General features: G+C 49.2%; 1 protein-coding gene across 4 annotated transcripts in view; it reads left to right on the top strand.

Annotated features, from left to right (window-relative positions):
• Positions 1 to 6,328: 6,328 nt before the first annotated feature.
• Positions 6,329 to 21,859, top strand: part of TGFBR3 (transforming growth factor beta receptor 3) — a 212,207-nt gene continuing 196,676 nt past the window's right edge. For all 4 annotated transcript variants that reach the window (XM_075002232.1, XM_075002233.1, XM_075002234.1 and 1 more), the window contains exon 1: positions 6,329 to 6,493. The gene's annotated coding sequence lies outside the window, so the exon portion shown is untranslated. The remainder of the gene's footprint in view (positions 6,494 to 21,859) is intronic.

Genomic DNA, 21,859 nt, shown 5'->3' with positions numbered 1-21,859 from the left:
GCCCAAGGTTAAATTTGAGTTTCTCCCAGGGCAAAAATTTATTCTGCGCATGAGATGGAAAAAATCCACACATGCATGGAAAAGATTAGAGGGAACATTGTGCTTCACTATAACATTTATCAGAATTCTCATTCATTTGACTCTAGGGCTATGTCTACACTAGCACACTACATCGAAGTAGCCTATTTCGACATAAGAACATCGAAATAGGCTACTTCGACACGTATCGTCTACATGTCCTCCAGGGCTGGTGCCATCAACGTTCAGTGTCGAAGTAGTGACGGAGAACGTCAGAAGGAGCCACCCCAGAAGGAAATGCGGAGCGTCCACACACATAAGCGCTCCCCGTTGACATAAGGGCCAGCAAAGCCCCAAGCCGCTCCCTTAAAGGGCCCCCTCCCAGACACACTCGGCCTGCACAGCACGAGATCCACAGAGCTGACAACCGGTTGCAGACCTTGTGCATGCAGCATGGACCCCCAGCTGCAGCAGCAGCAGCAGCCAGAAGTCCTGGGCTAAGGGCTGCTGAATGCGGCAACCATAGAGCCCCACAGGGGCTGGACAGAGCATCTCTCAACCCCTCAGCTGATGGCTGCCATGGAGGACCCCGCTATTTCAATGTAGCAGGACGTGGATTGTCTACACATGCCCTACTTTGATGTTGATTGTTGAAGTAGGGCGCTATTCCCATCTTCGGCTAGGAATAGTGATTTCGACATCTCACCGCCTAATGTCGATTTCAACATCGAAATAGCTCACAGCACGTGTAGACACGACACGTGCTATTTCGACGTTGTGCCAGCTACTTCAAAGTAGCCAACTAGTGTAGACACACCCTAGGACAGCAAATAGTTCCTGATAGGCTGGACTTCCTGCCAGTTGGGCAACAGTTTGTCCCTCCGCACACCTTCCAGGTCCCTTGCTCTTGTAAATTCTCCTTCCCAGATTTCCTGGGAACTCTAGAAATCACCTCATCTGAGCCCTGGTAACCTTTCAGAAGGCTCCTTAGTTACTAAAAATCCACGTGGATAAAACAAAGCAGCAGAAATGTAGCACGTTAAAGACTAACAAAATGATTTATTTGTTGATGAGCTTTCGTGGGACAGACCCTCTTCTTCAGATCCAAGAAGTGGGTCTGTCCCACAAAAGCTCATCACTGAATAAATCGTTTTGTTAGTCTTTAAAGTGCTACATTTCTGCTGGTTTGTTTTGTTGTAGTACAGACTACCACGGCTACCTCTCTGTTACTTTCCAACCCACCTGGATATCTAACTATTTTCCAGAAGGCTAGTTCTTCCTTTTTTATGACACAGATAGGTTGTAGCTGAATCCACTTACAGGGCCAGCCTCTACGGCTGGATTTAGGGACAGGCAACTGAGGTGAGCATTTGGGTGCTGAACTTGAGAGGGCACTGTGCTCACGGTACTCTTGCTGTTGCAAGAAAAAGGAAAATAGACTCTTTGAAGTGTTTCAGATATTCCAAATCTGGATGAATTTAGAATGAATCTTAGAATGTTCTCAACAGTTGTAGAATCTCATGGAATCTTTCAGACTTTCTGAGACGTTCCCTTGAACTTCCCAGAATGTTGTTATCCATGCCCTTGCCTGTATATAAGGGGTGGGACATTGCCTGCCTGTCAGCGATAAGAACATAGTGAAGTGAGAGCCCCGATGAAGTGAGTCTGTGCTCACGAAAGCTCATGCTCAAAACTTTTCTGTTAGTCTGTAAGGTGCCACAGGACCCTTCGTTGCTGTTACAGATCCAGACTAACACGGCTACCCCTCCGATACTCAACTGCAATGTTGTGAACCTTGTTTTATTTTGTAATTATGCAAGCACACTTGCGTTTTAAGGCTTGGAGAGCGTACGTAGTGAAAAATAGAGGACATTTAATGAGACACCAGAAATATCAGGAAAAAAAAAGTATTCAAAAGTTTAACAGAGGGAAACGGCACGCCAAAGACACTCCTCACCTGCCATGTCTTGACAGTCCCAAGGACAAGCTCCTTCTAAGAGCTGCTCTATATGGCCGTGTCTACACGTGCCCCAAACTTCGAAATGGCCATGCAAATGGCCATTTCGAAGTTTACTAATGAAGCGCTGAAATGCATATTCAGCGCTTCATTAGCATGCGGGCGGCAGCAGCGCTTCGAAATTGATGCTCCTTGCTGCCACGCGGCGCGTCCAGATGGGGCTCCTTTTCGAAAGGACCCCGCCTACTTCGAAGTCCCCTTATTCCCATGAGCTCATGGGAATAAGGGGACTTCGAAGTAGGTGGGGTCCTTTCGAAAAGGAGCCTCGTCTGGACAAGACGCATGGCGGCAAGCCACGTCAATTTCGAAGCGCCGCTGCCACCCGCATGCTAATGAAGCGCTGAATATGCATTTCAGCGCTTCATTAGTAAACTTCGAAATGGCCATTTGCATGGCCATTTCGAAGTTTGGGGCACGTGTAGACGTAGCCTACCTTACCAAATTGGGTCTAATTCTGTTTCCACTGAAGTCAATGGGAATATTTTCATTAGCTTCAAAGGGAACAAGAGCATGTACTAATCCTGAACCTGCAGTGACTTCTACCCATGCTTTACATATCTCACTAGTCCATTGACTTCAATGGAATCCCCACTTCAGCAGTTTTAAAAACACATGTATACATTTTTGCAGAATTGAGGCCTACGCTGGGATAGAAAATAAAATCAAACTCATTTCTTTTTCTTTAGCTAGATTTCATATCTAACCAATACTATTCAATTTGAATATGTGGATCTAAAGTAGACATAGAACAACTTTCCAAAATAGCAAAGTTTGCATTTCAGTGTTGCAGTATATTGCTTTTCCTCTTTAAGGGACTTTCCCCACCCCTACCTCACTGCTGCACACAAAGAGACTGCAACCGGGATGTAGCCTGAAACTGATACGATAGGGACACCATGTTCAAACATGCAAAACTTTCCAAACACTTAAAAATGAATTACAAAAAGAGTCTAGGCCAGCTGAAGCTGCCAGGGAACAAGCCTGACTTGTGCTTTACTTGTTTCTGCAGGTTTTGTAACATTACTTACTGAATTGGTTAATTAAAAGTGAGTGTTCACAACTGCAGCTGTAGATTCACTTGATAAAGTACCACTGAAATACCGAGTAATTTCAGAGAACAAAGATTTACAGCCTAAGTCCAGGAGATGCTCAGCAGTGCCATAGAAAGTGAGTGTTTTGCACTTCACAAAGCAGGCCTGTAATGGAGTGGGGAAATGGGGGTAACAGGGATTCACCCATGTAGTGCCTCCTGCTGCCCAGCTTGAGAATTAGCTCATTCAGACAGTGCCCCCTCCTCAGGTGGTGTCTCACCCACCATCACTTCCACTGTCTGCACCACTCTGGGACCCCCCAGTGCTCTCCCAGATTGTGATGTTGTCTTCTGGGCACAGCAAAAGCCACAGGCTGTTAACTACCTCTTCTGTGGAACAGGCAGTGCTTAGCCCCATCACAGTCAACCGCAGTCCATGGTCCAGCCCCTTGCTTCAAGGGGCAAACTACCGTCTGGCTCAGCCCTCATTGGCAAGTGGGATGCAAAGCACGAGAATCTCATTGGCAAGTGGGATGCAAAGCAGGAGAACCAGACTTGCCCATTATTCTGTGTCACAACACAGGGACCCAACAACTGGCACCCATCTACTGTCCTTCCTTTAACCTTTGCTGTCTGTTTCCCTGAGCCACTTCTCCATAGCCCCAGCACTATCTTTGCCCCTGTGTCAGGCAGCCAGTCAGCGTAGAGCTGTCTTGATCCCTTGCCCAGCACTGGTCTACCTGTAATACTTCTCCAGCAGCCTATCCTCCTCCCTTGCATCCTGGGGAGAGACTACCTTCTTCTCTGCTGAGCAGCCCTTGTTATATGGCCTTCTCTGGCGTGAGTGGCTGCTCCAACAAGCACCCCCCTCCTGCGTTCTCTACAGGCTCTACTTGGATGGGTTTTGTGCAGCCTCCCTAAGGGCTGCTTCAATTCTCTATCTGTGTGGGGCAGTCACCCCACCACAAGCTCCCTTATTGATTTGTGCTGCAGGAAGTAGTGACTTAGCGTTTTTTAAATGGCAAAACAAAATTGGGGGAGCAAGGAGGGAACAAAAGATAAAACAGTAGAACTGGTAGCAAAGATAGTTGGGCTCAACAGGTATTGATCAATGGCTCGATGTCTGGTTCACAGTGGGTATCGAGTGGACTGCCCCAGGTGTTGGTCCTGGGACTGGTTTTATTCAGCATCATAATGATCTAGATGATGGGTTAAATTGCACCCTAAGCGAGTTTGCAGGTGACACTAAGCTGGGAAAAAGGGTAGATATGCTGGATGACATGGCTAGCGTCTGAAATAACTTAGACAAATTGGAGGACTGAGCCAAAAGAAATCTGATGAGGTTCAACAAGGACAAGTGGTGGACGATTCCCATACAGTGCTACATGCTGGGAACTCACTGGCTAAGTGGCAGTTCTGCAGAAAAGGACGGTGGATGAGAACCTGGATATGAGTGAACAGTGTGCCCTTCTCGCCAAGAAGGCTAACAGCATATTGGCCTGCATTAGTAGGACCATTGCCAGCAGATTCACAGAAATGGTAATTCCCGCCTATTTGACACTGGCAAGGCCACAGCTGGAGTACTGTATCCAGTTTTGGGCTGTCCCATATAGAAAGGATGTGGAGAAATTGGACAGTCCATCAGATGGCAACAAAAATAATTAGCAGCCCCATGGCACATGACTTATGTGGAAAGCCTGAGGGAACAGGACTTATGTAGTCTGCAGAAAAGTGAGGGGGAATTTACTAGCAGTATTCAATTACCTGAAGAGGGGTCCCAAAGAGGATGGAGCTAGGCCACTCTCAGTGGTGTCACATAACAGAAGCAACAGCACTGGTTTCAAGTGGGTGGGTGGGTGGATTAGGCCTTATATTGTGGGGGGGGTGGAACCCTATTTCACTAGGAGGATGGTGAAGCATTGGAATGGATTGCCTAGGGAGATGGAAGAATCTCTATCTCTAGAGGTTTTTAAGACTAGGCTTGATAAAAACCCTGGCTAGGATTATTTAGTTGGGGTTGGTCTGGCATAGAGCAGGGACTTAGACTAGATAACCTCCTGAGGTCTCTTCCAACTGAGGTATCTTCTTTTATGATTCTATTTCAATTGCAAATTGAACTGTGAGGCCTACTGCCTGATTAAATTGTATGCAACTGAGTTATGGGAAGGTAGGATTAGTGTACAGGATCAGACTACTGACCTCTCCTGAAGTCAAGATGCTTACCATGCTGCATAGCCCTTTGCAATAATTACAATAATAAAGGAGATTCAATGCACTAAACCCATTCTAAAATGCCTTTTCCATCTCCATGTTCTAGTTTCTCCTTGGGTACATCTAATATTATGGTATTTACTTACTGGGGAGGTGGGGTTACCAGAAATCAGACTCAGTTCTGCTCTCCCAAAAGTTAAAGGGAGTTTTGTCAATGACTTCAGGAGGAGGAGAAGCAAGCCCTTAAGCCCTTGATTTGTTAAACATGGTGATTGTTTTTTTTAAGGGAAAGGGAGAATGGATGTTAGAGCAACACAGAGTAGCCTCTACAGACCAAGAATATGGCCCTGGCTCTTGCTGGTACTGCTCCTCAGGATCCATCAGGATCCAGCTGCTGAATCTGATTTTTTTGGTGGCCCTGTTCTTCTGGGCTGCAGTAAGGTCCGAATTTAAGATGCAAGGAGACTGGCAATATTTTTCTACTCAGGCACTAGAATATGGGAGACTGGGACCAACACCCCCCCCCCCGCGCCCCAGGAAGATTCATGACTTGCAGCCCAGGACTAACTTTTCTAACGTGACAGGAGTGTCCAGCTGTAGCCTTGTCCCTCATTAACCGGAAGAAGTAGGAAGGTGGGGCCCCACCTTGGCCAGATGTGCCCATCCTTCACCCGGATCCCGACCAGCCGAGGTTAAAATGTCCCCCGGTTGTCCTGGAAATTGCATAACGTGCCCGCGTCTGGGATCTGAAGCAAAGTACGAGGGGCAGGAGGACGGGCTGCTCCATACCCCGCCTGAGGGGAGTTCCAGCTCCGCGGCCGCGAGGATCCGCCGCCCTCTACCAGGGCAGGAAACCAGGGCGAAGAGGCGCTGGAGGCTCAGCGCCCCACGGGGGAAGCGCTCGCGCCCGCGGGCCGGAGGGGGGCGGAGTCTCCCGCCCCAGCGCCGGCCCCGCCCCACCCCCAATCGCAGGGCGTCTGGGCGTTGATTGACGCGGCAGAGCGGCAGGCCCCGCCCCGATGCGTGTTGCTCCCAGGCGCTCGCAGCCCCATGGGGTGACTGGCGGGCTGGTGGCGGAGCGGCCGGGCGCGTCTCTCCTCCTCGCCGGTGGGCTTCGGATGGCGTAGCCGGGTGCAGCCCGCAGCGCCGGGACAGCTGCCTCCCGTTTCCTCTGCTGCTGCTCCCGGGGGCGTCGCGCTGGGACAGAGCCGCCAGCGGTAGGTCCGGCAGAGCGGCGGTGGCTGGCTCGGGGGGATGCGTGTCCGCAGCCTCCCCGCTGGGCGCTTCCCTGCGGGCAGCTGACAACGCGCCGGCCGCTTGGGTCGGGGCGTGTGGAGGCGGCGCAAGGCTGCGGAGTGGGCGCGGGCCCCCAGCCGGGCGCCTTGGCCGCGGCGCTCCCTGAGCTGGGGGCAGCCCCGGGGTGTCCTGCTCGCTGCGCGCCGAGGGAGGAGGGCTGAGGCGGCGCGTATCCCGCTGCGGAGCGCCCTCGCTCGCGCTCGGTGACTCCATTGCGGGGCTCCGCACCCCCGCCGCGGGTGTGAGTCCCCGGGCCACACGTTCACCTCGCTGCGCCGCCTTTCCCCACGGCATAACCGGCCTGAGCTGGAGTGCCCTGGGGATGGATCGTTCGCGGCAGGGCTTGTCCTCTGACATTTAAGTTGGCCCTTGACATTTCTGCGTAGGCTGTGAACGCAGGAAAACGACTGACTTCAGTTCGAGCATAATGTCTTCTCTTACAGTCCCTGCTAGCGTGCGAACGTTACTGGTAGTGCTGGCGTGAGGGGTTCACCAGGGCTGGTTTTGGTTCTTGGGAGGTTTGGATTTTAGTAAACAAAACCTCTCTCTTAAGCAGTAGGGGCTGAATTCTCACAGGGGTCATCCTATTCATTTTCAATGCAAAGGCACCAATAGGACAGAGCAAATTAGGACCCTGGACACTTAGTGCACACTTGGGTCTTGTTTTTTGATAGCAGAGCTTTTTCGTATATCTAAGATTACCTGAGATTTGTTTATAGTTTATGAGAAATGCTTTCTCAAAGTCATTCAGTTAAACTTTTTTTTTGTGTCTCTCTTTTCCCATAGGTAAGAAGTAGATAATTATGTCTATCACCTGGGTGGGATATAGCTCAGTTCTTTAATGTTAGTAAAGAATCAAAGAGATGTGCAAAGCATTGTTGTGAAAAAACTTGGAGCTATGAGGCAGGTAGTGGTCCCAGCAAAGGTGACAGGTGTTTTAATGCAAATTCTTCTGTTTATCAGACCCACATGTGCAAGAAAGTTACAGAAATTATAGTAAATTAGCGAGTGTATATAACGAGATCAAGTCAAATGCACTACTGATTTAAACCAGCCTTTCATCATGCCAAAAGTGAATTTGGCTTATGAACTTTTCTTTCACAATGTTTAGGGTATTGGAAGTAAGAACAAGTACCAGTGACGTGTCTTTTTGGTAGAATTTCATTGATATACTACAGAAAAAGATAACTTTTTACTTGTTGACGTGTGGGATTTACCACTGCATAGTTTGCAGTGGAAGTACTCCAGGTTTATATGTATTTACTATGTCCATGAGTAATAAGAAAGTAATGCATGTAATTAAAGGAGAGTAGAACATAAGTTAAAAAAATAAATTGGACCTCCTTGCAATTTCAACTTCGTATGTAGTTGCAAAATTATGTCACTTGAAATTGAGCAGTACTAGGGAGATTGTGGTTGTTCTCAAAATAAGAGAAGTCCTGCTAGGTTGTCAAATAGGTGTGTTTCAAATACAAGTTGAGGCACATAGGTGAGTGCAGTGCCTTTTTGCTTAATGTCCTTGCCTTTACTTTCCATGGTAAACTCTATTATGGCAATCAAAATGATGTTTTCAATTACATTAGTTGTGGAACACATGATTGATAACTTTTCTGAGTAGTATCAGAGATGTAGCCGTGTTAATCCCATGAAAGCTCATCACTTAATAAATCATTTTGTTAGTCTTTGAAGTGCTACATTTCTGCAACTTTTCTGAGCATCATTTTTGTTCTCCAGTAGGTATCAATATAATTTAGCTGTAACAGGAAATATTTTGATATGACTCCTGTTTCTTGCATGTGGAGAGTCATAGTAATCTTCAGTCTGATAAAATGAAAATTGTCATCGTTCCCCCCATCACACCCTCTGAAATAAATACTTTCCTCACGTCTGTTCGAACATATTATTTACCTCTCTTGCTGGTCCTGAGGCTTGCCTGGAAGGGCTAGCTGGCTGAAACTCAAACTAGATAATATCAGGAATATGTTAATTTACTGGGTAAATAAGAGAAGAAATGCTGGAGATGACAATTGACTCCCTTGATCGAGGAAGCGTGCCCACATCTTGTTACTAATGTCCATAGCCTTAGGGTCTAAGTTGGCATTGCTGTAATGCAAGCCTTCGAGGATTGCTTTTGGGAAGCATGCATCTTCGAAGCTGAACTATCCAGTAACTTATAACTAGTTTGCAAAGTTGTGCGTACTCATTTCTTTAGTAGCTCTTATTGCCAAAAGTGCCTTACATCTGTGTTCTTTCTGAATTCCAGGTAGTGGCTGGTTTTAACTAGAACTTTATAGAAAACTTATAAAAATATTCAACAGTACTCTAACAAAAGTTTTCATGGAAAATATATTCTTCAGAATAAACAATGAGAAGTCCTGTGGCACCTTATGGATTAACAGATTTCCGGCACATAAACTCTCCTGAAGGACCCCTTTTCATTCAACTTAGCAAATAGTAGGCGGTTTGAATCCTGGCGGTAGTCCCTTTTTCTGGAAGATGCTGCAACTGTTGAAATCAGCTGAGATTTTTGAACTTAAAGCTTCTTGGCTTAATTGGGAGGCCGTTGAAGTATATTGCTTGTTTCAGTGAAGGGCCCTCAGAACAGGGTCTGTACTTGGTTTACACCTTGAGGTCCCTTCCAGCACTACTATTCTCTGATTTCACTTCTGAAACTTGCTTCCCTCAGTTGTTTGCTCAAATCCAGATTTGCAAGCCTTGAAGTCACTCTTCAGGTTTAGTTTCTTTCGGGCTTTTTCTGTAAAAGTGGGGTTTAATGGGTAATAGGAGTGTCCTAGATGGGAGGGAGTTTGTCTTGAGCACTTTGTGTTAATACATGCATTTTATTATTTAGCTTTTGGACATTTGTCCAGAACTTCAGACATTTTTATTTACATAATCAGCCTGTATTTGAAGTGAATGTGCATTTTTCTTTTAACAAACAACTTCCATATCATAAGAGCATAAACACTCCATAGTTGCTAGATGATGGTCCATCTTTCCTAGTATCCTGTCTTTGACTGTGGCTTATGCCAAAACTTCAGGGGAGTGTACGGAACAGGGCAGTTATAGAATGATCCACTCCTGACTTCTGGTAGATGTGGAGACTCACCCCAAGTATAGGGTTGTGACCTTGATTATGTTGGCTAATGACCATCAGTGGACCTATATCTTCATTAATTTGTCCCATTTTTTGAACCCTTTTGGCCATCATAATATTCCCGTGGCTCCATAAGATCCAGAAGGTAGTTCTGAATTGTACATTTCCTACATTTGCTCGTTTGTATTTAAACCTGCTGCCAGTTAACGTCACCAGATGGCCCTTAGCTCTGACGTTGTATCATCACAGGGTAAATAATAATTCTCTATCCACTTTCTCCACACCATTCATGATTTTATAGATTTCTGTTATATCCTCCTCCTTCGCCATCTGTTTTCTAAGTTGACCAGCCCTAATCTTTTTGCTTTTCCGTTTCTTTGTCACACTAAAACATCCTTTAAACCTCAGTACCATAAAGTGATACTCAGCTCTGAGGAAGTGTTTATAAGTTAATTGCAGAAACAGCAGAAGGACATCAAACACTGTATCCATACAAGCCCTTCTAAAAATGCAGTTAGTTAAATTTGGCGGTTGTACTTTGAATAGTGTTTTTTCAAAGGTGAACTGTAGTCCACGTGATAAAATTGCGGGACTTTGTTGCGAATGCACATTAGCTTGTTGTGCTGTTTTTTATCACTGCTGACTAAATTCAGCCTTGATATAGCTGGCATGTTGGCTGCTGATTTGAATGTGAGGTGTGCCTGCATAAGTTGAATTTAGTCCAAATTCTAGTAGTTACCTAAGATGCCCAAGTAAAATTGCATTTTGCAAATGTTTGGAAGTTCGTATTTGGGTATTTAAAATTGAGAGAGATTTTATGATCAATTATTAAATGCATACATTCTGGGCAATGGTATGAACATACTTTTATGATGTTAGAGCTAAAGTTGTCAGTATTTCCTCTGTATGTCACCTGGGAATTATAGCTCCCTCAAAACCGTTTCTACTGGTCAAGATTGCCGTAAGATTTTTTTTTTTTGTGCTGCAGAAGGGAATATTTTTAGATATGGAAGATTAACAATTCTCTGAAATACGAATGGGTAATGTCCTTGACCTATTGTTTGCTTATTTTATCAAAGGTCAAACAGAAATGATTTCCATTTTGGTCCCTACTGGTCTGCTTGTTGGTTTCTTCTGTGCTATGAAGTACTTGCTAAAACTAACAGATATTGTTTTTGATGGTCACATGTGTGCTACACATATCCTTTACTGCTCATAAGTATGGATGAGTGAAACTTGGTGCATCCAACCGGCAAAGAATTAGAGAAAACTGAAATCAATAGAGCTTTGAAAAATATTTTTCTAGTAGTTTATGATGTTTTATTTGATAATTTGGCTGCCAAATAAATATTTATCTTAAATGGATTATCTAGATGCATACAGCCTATCCAGAGTATAAAAACAGTTCTGTGAGTTGCAGATTAGAAATATTTTAGTGCATTTTGATACTGATCTACAATGCTGAAAAATAATACAGTGAATGTGGGTTTATTTTCCCTATGTCTAATATGTCTGAAGATTAATAAATGTACACTAGCTTTTAACAGCATTAGTAGTATATTTATATTTTCACATACTTTAATCCACTAAGAAGCAATAAAGTGGAAATTGTTTTCATTCCATAATCATGGAAAGCTGTCACCCAGAAGTGGTGATCATTCAATAAAGCAGCACTGTGACAGCAGCAGTTAGCTCTGTTCATAGCCAAACTGAAACAAACACAACTCTTGAAGTCATTTGTGGTATGGACATTGGAGCAGTTTCTTGGTTTCTTTCCATCCCAGATATTTTTATTTTTCTCTCTTGTGAAATAAGCAACCTTTTTAAATAATCATGTGTTATTGTAAGCAGGGACTTTACATTTTGCTGCATGTAAAGTGTCTAATTTGTAAAGTTCAGCAGAATAGACTTTTACAATCTTGAGAGACCTTTTGTTGAATTAGTAATTTGTGTGCTAGTTTATGACGGCATTTGTAATGAAAACATTGGTTTTTCTAGGGAAACTGATATATATCAGTATTGTTTCCCATGTGCATTGTGTGACTGGTACTACTTCATGAAACTTCTTGAATTTTTTTGACCTTTCCAAAGTTCATTCACTGCAATAAAAGGACTTCTTAATTGTAAGTGTCTAACTCAGGGACCGCAACCAAAATAGCAAGAAGAGCCATTTTTTTTTGAATTTGGTAGAAACTCAGTATTTCAAAAGCCACATATATGGCCCCTTTTCATCTCGAGAGAGACAGTGGTTAGCAGCGGCGGTGAGGACCGATGGGCAGTGTTTGAGTCTGCAGCTTCTCTCATGGCTTATATGTCCAATATTGGATTTGCATGGTCAATTGCAATAACTGCATGTAAGTCTATTTCCGAATTCTTGAATGTTATCCAGAATGACATTGGGATGCTGAGCTATAGCTTGAGTGAATACAATAGTTTTCTTCACACTTATGTCCAGGGAAAACAACTTGCAGGCTTTGGATAGAGAACCCATCAGAGACTGTAGTGTGTCTTTTATTATGAGCGACGAGAGCTGCATCATCTGTGAAGAAGAGCTCCCTAATGAGGACTTGTTGACCTTAGTTTTGGCCTTGAGTCTTGCCAGGTTGTAGAGAGAGAGAGCCATCTAATCTTGTGTGGAGAAATACATCACTGCATGAGTTTTTAAATGAGCAATTCAGTAAAACTGAGAAGAATATGCCAAAGGGGGTAGGAGCAAGAACACACCCTTGTTTGGCTTCACTGTTCATTGCAAATGGTTCTGATGTAGATCCATCATATTGCACTGTTGCCTTCATGTTTTTGCGAAAGGATGTTAAAAGCTTGAGTAGGGTCAGTGGGCAGCCAATCTTGGTTAATATTCTGTATAGTCCTGATCTGCTAACTGTGTCAAATGCTTTTAAGTCCACAAATGTTACGAATAACAGCTTTCCTTGTTCTCTGCATTTTTCCTGTGGTTGTCAAAGTGAGAAAATCATGTCCATTGTTGACCTGCCAGCCCTGAAGCCACTCTGTGTTTCTGGATTGAGTCGATCTGCAAGTTTTTGCAGGTGTTTGAGAATGACATGGGCAAATGCTTTGCTTGTGATGCTCAGTAACGAGCTGCCTCTGTAGTTGTTGCAGTCGCCCCTTGTCACCTTTGTTTTTATAGAGAGTGATGATGTTTGCATCCTTCATGTCATGTGGGACATCTCCTGCTCTCTGACATTTTAGGAGTAAATCATAGAGGAAGGGGAAGGGCACAGCCTTGTTTGCCTTCAGGACATCAGCTGGGATTCTGCCATTTGCTGGCACTTTTCCATTGGAAAACACAATAAATAACATCGAACCATATTTTTTGTAACCCCTATTTTAAGAACAGTGCACACAATGATTTGTAATGCGATACAATAAATCCTTGAAATGCACAATGTTGTGTTATGCTTAACTCGCATTAACGCGAGTTAAGCAAAACTCAGAATCCCTCTCCTCCCCCACTCGGCCCTGGCTCAACCCCCCATCTCTGCACAGACCCCATTTGACCCCTCCCCCTCTCACCACCCACGTACAGCTCCAGCTCACCCCCTGCACCCAGCTCTGGCTCTGGCTCTGGCTCACCACTCCTTACACGTGGCTCTGTTTCAAAATCCCCAGCCCTGGTTCAAACCCCCCGCTGGCCCACCACCTCTGCATGGGGCTCCAGCTCAACTTTCCTTCCCCAGTTCAACCCCCCCATGTGCAGCTCTGGCTCACCACCGCAACGTGCGGCCCTGGTTCAGCCTCCGCCAGTCCCACTCACCACCCGTGCACAGTTCCAGCTCACCCCCACCCCTGTGCCCAGCTCTGGCTGCTGCTTACTACCCTCGCACATGGCTCTGGCTTAAACCCCCCATGGCCCGGCTCACCACCTGAGCACTGCTCTGGCTCACCGCTCAGGGCTGTAGCTCAACCCCTGCTGCCCCAGTTCAGTTGCGCCTCCCCCGCCCCTGTGCCCAGCTCTGGCTCAACTCTACCTCCCATTCCCCCTGCAGCCCTAACCCACTCCAGGTTTCACCTCCCTGCCCGCCTCCCATGGCCCCAACCACCGGGCTTAACCCTCCCCAACTGCCCCCAACCCCAGGACTTGCCTTTCAAAAGGAGCTCCAGGTGCTCCTGCTGCTTCCCTGACTGCAGAACATGCATTCCGCTGGGGAAAAAAGGTGTCCCCTGACTTACACGTAATTTGAATTATGTGAAGGTATGTGGGAACAAACCTTTGCATAAATCAAAGCACTACTGTACATGTATATTTCAGGGCGTTCACAAACTTTTTACATATTCTATTTCCTCACACTTCGCATGTATGTGTTTGTACCATTGTCTTCCTGACTTTCACTCTCGAGCCTATGTTAATTATGTTAATTGTACTTCACATTTAATTTCAGTTTTCTTTCTTAAAATGCGTGCTGCCTTCGCAGCAGGAATGCCTCAAGCTTCGTTTTTCTTTTAAAAATCAAGACTTTATTTGCAGCATGAACAAAACATTAACACAGTATCATATCCACAATGCGCTGCATATATTAAAGGAGGAGTTATCCAGCATTTCAAGATCACATGTCATTTGCTATTTAGATACAAGTTATTCATTTTTGGGCTTTTAGGCATTCAGTGTTTATCAAATAATCAGGAGGGTTTGTTTGTTTTTTAAGCTTTGCAGTTAATAACATTGGGAGCCACAAAGAAGTCCTTAAAGAGCTGCATGCGGCTCCAAAGCCACATGCTGCAGGCCCCAGTTTAACTTAAGTAATAGTTTTTCCTGTAATTGTAACAGTATGTCACAAGATTTGGAGAAAATTCATCTGAACAAGGACTCCCATTTTAAATGGGTACCTCTGTGACCTTGAAAAAGGCTGGTTTAGATTCCAGGAGGATTGCTTATCTAAAAGTCATAAGCTGAGGCAGGTTAACTTTAGGATGAACATACATAGATTGTTTTTCGGTAGGCAAAGGGAGTGGGGCCTGCAGGCTATGAAGTAATTTTTTTGATGAGGAGGAAAAGATGGAATTTCACTTAAAACTTATGCTCTATCTTCTGCATGCATATGTATTTCCCACTGAAATCAGTGGGGACTTAGTGTGCATCCAGGGTAAGAAAGACTTCTGTAAGGTCCAACATTTTTAACAAATACATGGTATGTAGTAAAATAAAAACAGGATTTTCTTGTCAAGAGCCAAGTACTTAGACTAGGGGATGAAACCGTTGGTGGGCAAACTGCAGCCCATCAGGGTTCTATGTGTGGCTTATGAGACATTTTAGCCGTGTCTACGCGTGCACGCTACTTCGAAGTAGCGGCACTAACTTCGAAATAACGCCCGTCACGGCTACACGTGTTGGGCGCTATTTTGATGTTAACATCGACGTTAGGTGGCGAGACGTTGAAGCCGCTAACCCCATGAGGGGATGGGAATAGCGCCCTACTTTGACGTTCAACGTCAAAGTAGGGAACGTGTAGTCGTTGCGCGTCCCGCAACTTCGAAATTGCGGGGTCCTCCATGGCGGCCATCAGCTGAGGGGTTGAGAGACGCTCTCTCCAGCCCCTCAGCTCAATGGTGGCCGCGTGGAGCGGCCCCTTAAAGGTCCCCACCCCCTCCCTTTCTGTGCAGGAAGCTGAGAGAGCGTGCAGGCAGCAGCAATAACACGCGGCTCGCCTGCACGCTCTTCTTCAGCCACCCAGACCCCCAAAGGACCTCATGGCCGCCCGGCAGCCCCCCCAGTGCCCTCAGGGAACACCCCCGAAGGGAAGCCAGGGTAGCCAGGGCAGGAGCCAGGCCAGGAAGCAGCAGCGGGGCCCCTCCTGGACGGAGGCCGAGCTTCGGGACCTGCTGGGGCTCTGGAGCGAGGAGGAGGTGCTCCAGGTAATGGGGAGCAAGAGGCGGAACGTGGATGCGTTTGCTCGGCTGGCTGAGGGCCTGGCCGCCCGGGGTCACCCTGCCCACACTCCAGACCATGTCCGGAGTAAAGTCAAGGAGTTGCGGCAGGGTTATGCCCGGGCCCGGGATGCGGCCGGCCGATCTGGGGCCACCCCTGTCATTTGCCCCTTTTACAGGGAGCTCAGGGACATCCTGGGCCCCCGGCACACCTCCTCCCCTCCGGCCACGCTTGACACCTCGGCTGAGGAGCCCCAGCAGGCTCCGGCGCTGGAGTCCGCCCCGGAGGCAAGCCCCGCACCCTGGGGGCCCCCCCTGGAGCCCATCCCCGGGGCACCGGAGCAGGAGGAGGAGGAGGGGGGGGACTCCTCCTCCACCGACACCGGGCTCCAGATCCTCCTGCCATCCCGGAGCAGCAGCCAGGCGTCTGCCCCTCGGGTGTCCTCCGACCGGGGGAGTGGACCTACAGGTATGTACCCCCCCTGGTGTACACCCCCGGAGTTGAGGGGTGGGGGTAATAAATATGTGGCCAGGGCCCTCCACATGCCCAGATGACCATGGCCCCAAGGACAGCAGTGGCATGTCCTTCACAGGAGTGCATCAGCCCCTGCCCAACCCCCAGCACGACAGTGCCATGCCCCATCCCCGGGGCAGGGGAGAGTGGAACCTCTAGGGTCCCCGGGGAGGAGGGGGTGGGACACCCAGCAGCAGCAGCATGTGATGGAGTGGGGGGAGTGCAAATGCGAGAATCAGGCTAGATATGAGCAACAAGCTGAATAGCTCCCAGTGGCTAAGGATGATCCTGGGGCTACAACTGGCAGGTTACACCTCTGCCCTGAACAAAGAGGAGGGAGGAGCCGAGCTGGGTTTGAATCGGGGGCTGCAGTTAGAGGCTAGGGGAAGGGAGAGCTAAAAGGCTGCCTGCCTGAGGAGGGGGAAAGCTACACCCCAGAGGGGCACCCCTCGGGGTCTTCTCCCCAGGACGGGTTGGAAGGACTGTCTCTGACTGCTGTACTGTCGCTTCTGGGAGAAACTGGGCATCTGTTGCCTAAGAAACCTCTCCTGTCAGACCTGCTGAGTGAAGTGAGAGTCACTCCCGCCAGGGGACGGGGTACAGTGCAGGGGGACCCTTGAACCCCATCACAGCAGCATCTCCCGGGGACGGGGATGGGGAACCTGCAGCACAGGGGTGGGGAGACAAGGGCCACGGCTCGGGGCCCACACAAACGGCTGTCTCCACTCTTCTTCCCCCCCTCGTGTTCTGCAGCTGCACCATCGGAAGGACTGGAGAGCGCCGGCGAGGCTTCAGTGGTCCCGGAATCCCCTCCGGGGCCATTGCTCCAGGCCAGCCCCTCGGCGGAGGACCGACCGGCCCGACGGCGGGCAAGACGGCAGACCCAGCAGCAGCAGCCGCCGCCGACGGACACCCAGCTGCTAGCCCTCCACCGCCAGCAAGTGGAGGTCACGGAGCAGCGGCTGTGGGTGGAGCAAGGCTGCCTCCACCTGCAGAAGCGGGCGCTGGCCTGGCGCCAAGAGGCATGGGGGGCCTACATGGAGACATTCAACTGCATAGCAGATTACCTGGCCCCTCCATGCCACGCCAGCTGCCGCTGCACCCGCCCTGCCTGCTCCACCCGCTGTTCCTGTTGCCGCTCCGTCCGCCGTTGCCCCGCCACCCGCCGCCCAGGGCCATTCCGCTGAGGGAGGCCTGGGGCCAGCTGACACTCGCCGGCCATATCTTCCGGTCCGCCCGGCCCCCAGCCAGCCCCGGCCAGGGCTGCGGCCGAGGCGGGGATCCTGGCCGCCCACCCCCAGTGCTGGACTATAGGGGCATGGGGCCCAGGACGTGGCCCCCCCCGCCCCGTATATATCCCCCCACTGTTTTGTTGTTTGGCCTTGTATATAGTTTGTATTTATTTATTTGTGACCCCCGTTTTCACAGTCTGATCCTTCCCCCCCCCATGTAAATAGTTCTCCCCTTCCTTGTTATCCCTGGTTTTTTTGGTTAATATATACATACATATATAATATGAAGTTACTTAGACGTTCCTTTAGTTATTACTAGTAAGAAAAGAGTTGCAGTAAAGAAGTTTGGTTTCACAAACAAGTGTCTGCTTTTATTTGTCCAAGAAAAGTGGGTGGGGGGGGGGTGTGCTGTTGGGTGCTCCGTGGTGTGGGTGTAGGGGCAGGGAGTGTTGTGGAGAATGGGGGGGTGCAGTGGGGGGCCTGGCAGCGTTCACCCCGTGGCCTCATCGAAGTGGGCCTGTAGGGCCTCCAGGACCCGCGTCCCTTCGGGGTCCACCTGGCGACTGGGGGCAGCGGGTGGCTGCACATCAGCCCTGCCAGCCTCCACAGCCCAGCCCTGAAAGAAGGCCTCCCCCTTGCTCTCCACCAGATTGTGTAGGGCGCTGCACGCACCCACAATCTGGGGGATGTTGGTGGGGCCCGCATCCAGGCGCGTGAGGAGACACCTCCAGCGCCCTTTGAGGCGGCCAAATGAGCGCTCCACCACCTGGTGCGTGTGGTTCAGGCTCTGGTTGAAGCGCTCCTGGCTGGCAGAGAGCTGGCCCGTGTACGGGTGCATGAGCCAGGGCCGGAGGGGGTATGCCGCATCTGCGATGACGCAGAGGGGCATGGTGGTGTCCCCCACAGGGATCTCCTGCTGGGGGATGTAGGTCCCCACCTCCAGCTGGCGGCACAGGCCCGAGTTCCGGAAAGCCCAGGCATCGTGGGTGCTGCCAGGCCAGCCCACATAAATGTCCTGGAAACGGCCCCGGCTGTCAACCAAGGCCTGGAGGACCACTGAGTGGTAGCCCTTCTGGTTGATGTAGCGTCCTCCACTGTGCTCCGGGGCGTGGATGGGGATGTGAGTCCCATCCAGAGCCCCGAAGCAATTGGGGAAGCCCAGGGTGGCAAAGCCCGCGATGGTGGCATCTGGGTCCCCCAGCCTCACGAGCCTGTGGAGGAGCAGGGCGTTGATGGTGTGGACGACCTGCAGGGGAAGCACATGGGAGAGCACCAATGAGGGGTTAGCAGGGTGTGTGTGGCCCTCCCCTGCCAGGGCTCCCCTGCCCTGCCCTGCCCTGCCCTGCCAGGGCCCCCCTGCCCTGCCAGGGCTGCCTCCCCGCCCTTCCCCCGTGGGTCCTCTTACCTCCACGAGGACAGCCCCGACGGTGGCCTTGCCAACGCCAAACTGCTGTCCCACAGATCGGTAGCTGTCTGGAGTGGCCAGCTTCCAGACAGCAATGCCAACCCATTTCTCCACAGGGAGGGCATGCCGCATGGCGGTGTCCTGGTGCCTGAGTGCGGGGGTGAGCCACTGGCATAGCTCCATAAATGTCTGCCAGCTCATGCGAAAGTTCCTGAGCCAGCGGTTGTCGTCCCACTCCCCAAGCACCAGCCGCTCCCACCAGTCGGTGCTGGTGGGGTAGCTCCACAGCCGGCGGCATATGAGGTGGCGGGGGGGTCGGGGTGCTGCAGGGTTGGGGGTTGCGTCCTTCTCCCCTGCGGGCATCTCCTCCTCTGTGGCAAGGAGGTGCTCAGCTGCCTCCTGCATGGCATGGAGCAGGGCGAGCACTGCTCCTGCAGGGGCGGCTGGGTGGACCTCTGGCTGCTGCTGCTGCTGGGGGTCCATGACTGCGTTGCCCAAGGTGTGCGTGCCTATGGCTCTGCAGACCGCGTGCTGTGCAGGCTGAGTGTGTCTGGGAGGGGCCCTTTAAGGGAGCGGCTAGCTGTTGCCCCGGAAGCGCTAGTCTGCCCTGTGACCCTGTCTGCAGCTGTGCCTGGCACCCTTATTTCGTTGTGCGCTACTTTGGCGTTCCCTCGCTGCGCCTATTTCAATGTGGTGCTGCGCAATGTCAATGTTGAACATCGACGTTGCCAGCCCTGGAGGACGTGTAGACATTATTCATCGAAATAAGCTACTTCGATGTAGGCTTCACGTGTAGACGTAGCTTTTGTTTACCATTGGTTGTCGGGTTCCATTGATTTCCATCCATATAGGGTTTTGTTTTTTTTTCCTGCCAGTATTACTGAAGTGACATGCACATAAAGCAAGGCACGTGAAGTGAGGTGCATGCTGATTGCACGCATTGACTGGGAGAGCTGTGTGCTTGTTTGCTCTGCTGCCAATCGAAGCACTACTGTGGTTCAATCGACACTGCAAATTAGAAGTACACAAGTGCCGTTAGTAAAAACTATTCTGTCCCAGGAGACCATCTGTGTTATGATAGTGTTGCAGCCCACTGAGCCAGAGAGCCACTCAATAGCTTAGGTTGCCCATCGCTGGACTGAGGGTTTATCAGCACTTTAAACAAATTGTGGGTTAACCTGAGTTACTTTGTGATAAGGCGCCTTCCATCCGTATGCCAAAGGTTTTTGTTGCGAGTCATCTGGTATTTTACCTGTGATAAGAAACCCACTTTAGAGGCAGGTTTGTCTAAATCGTGAGGTAAGTTTACCAGCAGCAAAGTAGTATGGCTGCATCCCTGTCCTGAAACAACTGTTCTGCATCTGGTCTCCTGTGCAGTTTTGCTGGCTACCTGGATTGGCTTGTCTGTTGTTCTACCTGTATGTGAGTCCTCTTGCTCTTGGGTCATCTTAATGAGATGTCAATTCTCTGTTAAAATGTTGGCCACAGCCAGACCAGGCACTTTGAGTGCAACTTATGTCAAATTGATACATATCGAGTAAAAATACTGATCATACAGCAGTCATGCTCTGTGCTTCTCAGGGTTTTGTCATAAAAACATTATGGACAATAATAAGGTCTCTGGAAGAGGGCTGGGGGTGCGTTTGGTCCTGCCTAGGGCAGGGGGCTGGACTTGATGGCTTTTTTAGGTCTCTTCCAGCCCTATTGTTCTATGATACTATGAAGAGCTTGTGTGGTCTGAAGTTACTGTGATTAGCTGGACCATGTTTTTGACAGAAATACCATCCTGAAGCACAACACATTATGGACTCCATTGAAGATATTCATGCAAATGCAGAGGGCATTTACCCTCCATTCTGGGGTCTCATTAATCCACTGAACCCCAACTCAGACAATGCTAGAGACCCAGAAGACCGCTTCCCAAAAGTCACAAGTAGAGGACCGACCTGAGTTTTTTGTGGAAACCCAGCTTGTATAGGAGGGACACCTCTTCTAATAAGTGTTATGTGCGATGTCACAATACAGCTGTATGCACTGGGAAATTCAAATCACTCAGGATACTACCATGTGGGGCTAGTCTTCCTCCACCACCTCAGTATTTAATTTCCATGCTGGATGCCAAACTGGGGGCTGTGCCAGAGAGTTACAATACTTTCTACTATTTCTTGCTCTGAAATACGCAGATACACAGCCACCACTTTGTCGTACCAGGTCCCATCTCCACATTATTAACAATGGTGCTTATTGCTTCATCTCTCTCCTTTCAACAGCCCTCCCCTTCCACCTGGTCAGGAGAAGTTCTGTCCTGTGGGTTAAAATGAGAGATTGAAAGGAAGGCATACATATGCTACACATGCTTTTCTGACTTAATGCTTTCCTTCAGCTTTTGAGCAAACTTCAGCTCTGTTGAGGTAAATCATCCTACGCATATTAGACATTTCAAAAGGGAAAGAAATCTTTTAAGGCGTTGCCTCTTTGGGTTACTGAGGAACCATTTTTATTTTATGAATTACTTTATGCCGATCCTTGGATATTCGTGTTCTCTTTTGGCACGCCGACTGCACGGCAGTGCAGATCTCCCAGCATTGCCTGTATCCAGGCCTGCTGATGTGGACAGGGAAGGGGGCACTAGCCCCAGGGCCTGGGTTTTCAAAGGGGCTTGTCACTCTGGATGCTGCCACCGCTGCTTTGTTGCGGCTGGAGCTCCAGGCCCCTTTGAAGTGCTGCGGGAGTGATGCTCTGCCGCGCTACATGGCTGGAGGCCCGGGTGGCACTAAGAGCTAACTGCCCTTGGCTCTGCCCTGGTCCCGACCCTTCTGGGGCATAGAACCACCCCCTCCCACTTTGCCCCAAGGCCTGCAGTGGCTGTCAGCCCTGCTGCCTGTATAGTGGCCTCTCCCTGTTGGCCTGTCTTCCTCTCTGCTCTTCCACTGGCATAGCAGCACAAACATGCAAATCTGTGAACTGCTCTTCAGATGTCCCAGCCCATCCCCCTGCCACTCCTCATCACCACAAGCCTAGCTGTCCTGCACCAAGAAGGAAGAATATTGGAAAGCATTGGACCATCTCCCAGCTCACTGTAGACTGGGAAGAATATTTGGAAAGGAATTCCAAAATCTGGAAACAGCAACAGTTTGGACAATAACTGATTCCCCC

Source organism: Carettochelys insculpta, chromosome 9 (assembly GCF_033958435.1).
Source record: "Carettochelys insculpta isolate YL-2023 chromosome 9, ASM3395843v1, whole genome shotgun sequence".
NCBI lineage: Eukaryota > Metazoa > Chordata > Testudines > Carettochelyidae > Carettochelys > Carettochelys insculpta.
The sequence above is the reverse complement of the archived record's forward strand: the minus strand, read 5'-3'. Positions and strand labels throughout refer to the sequence as shown.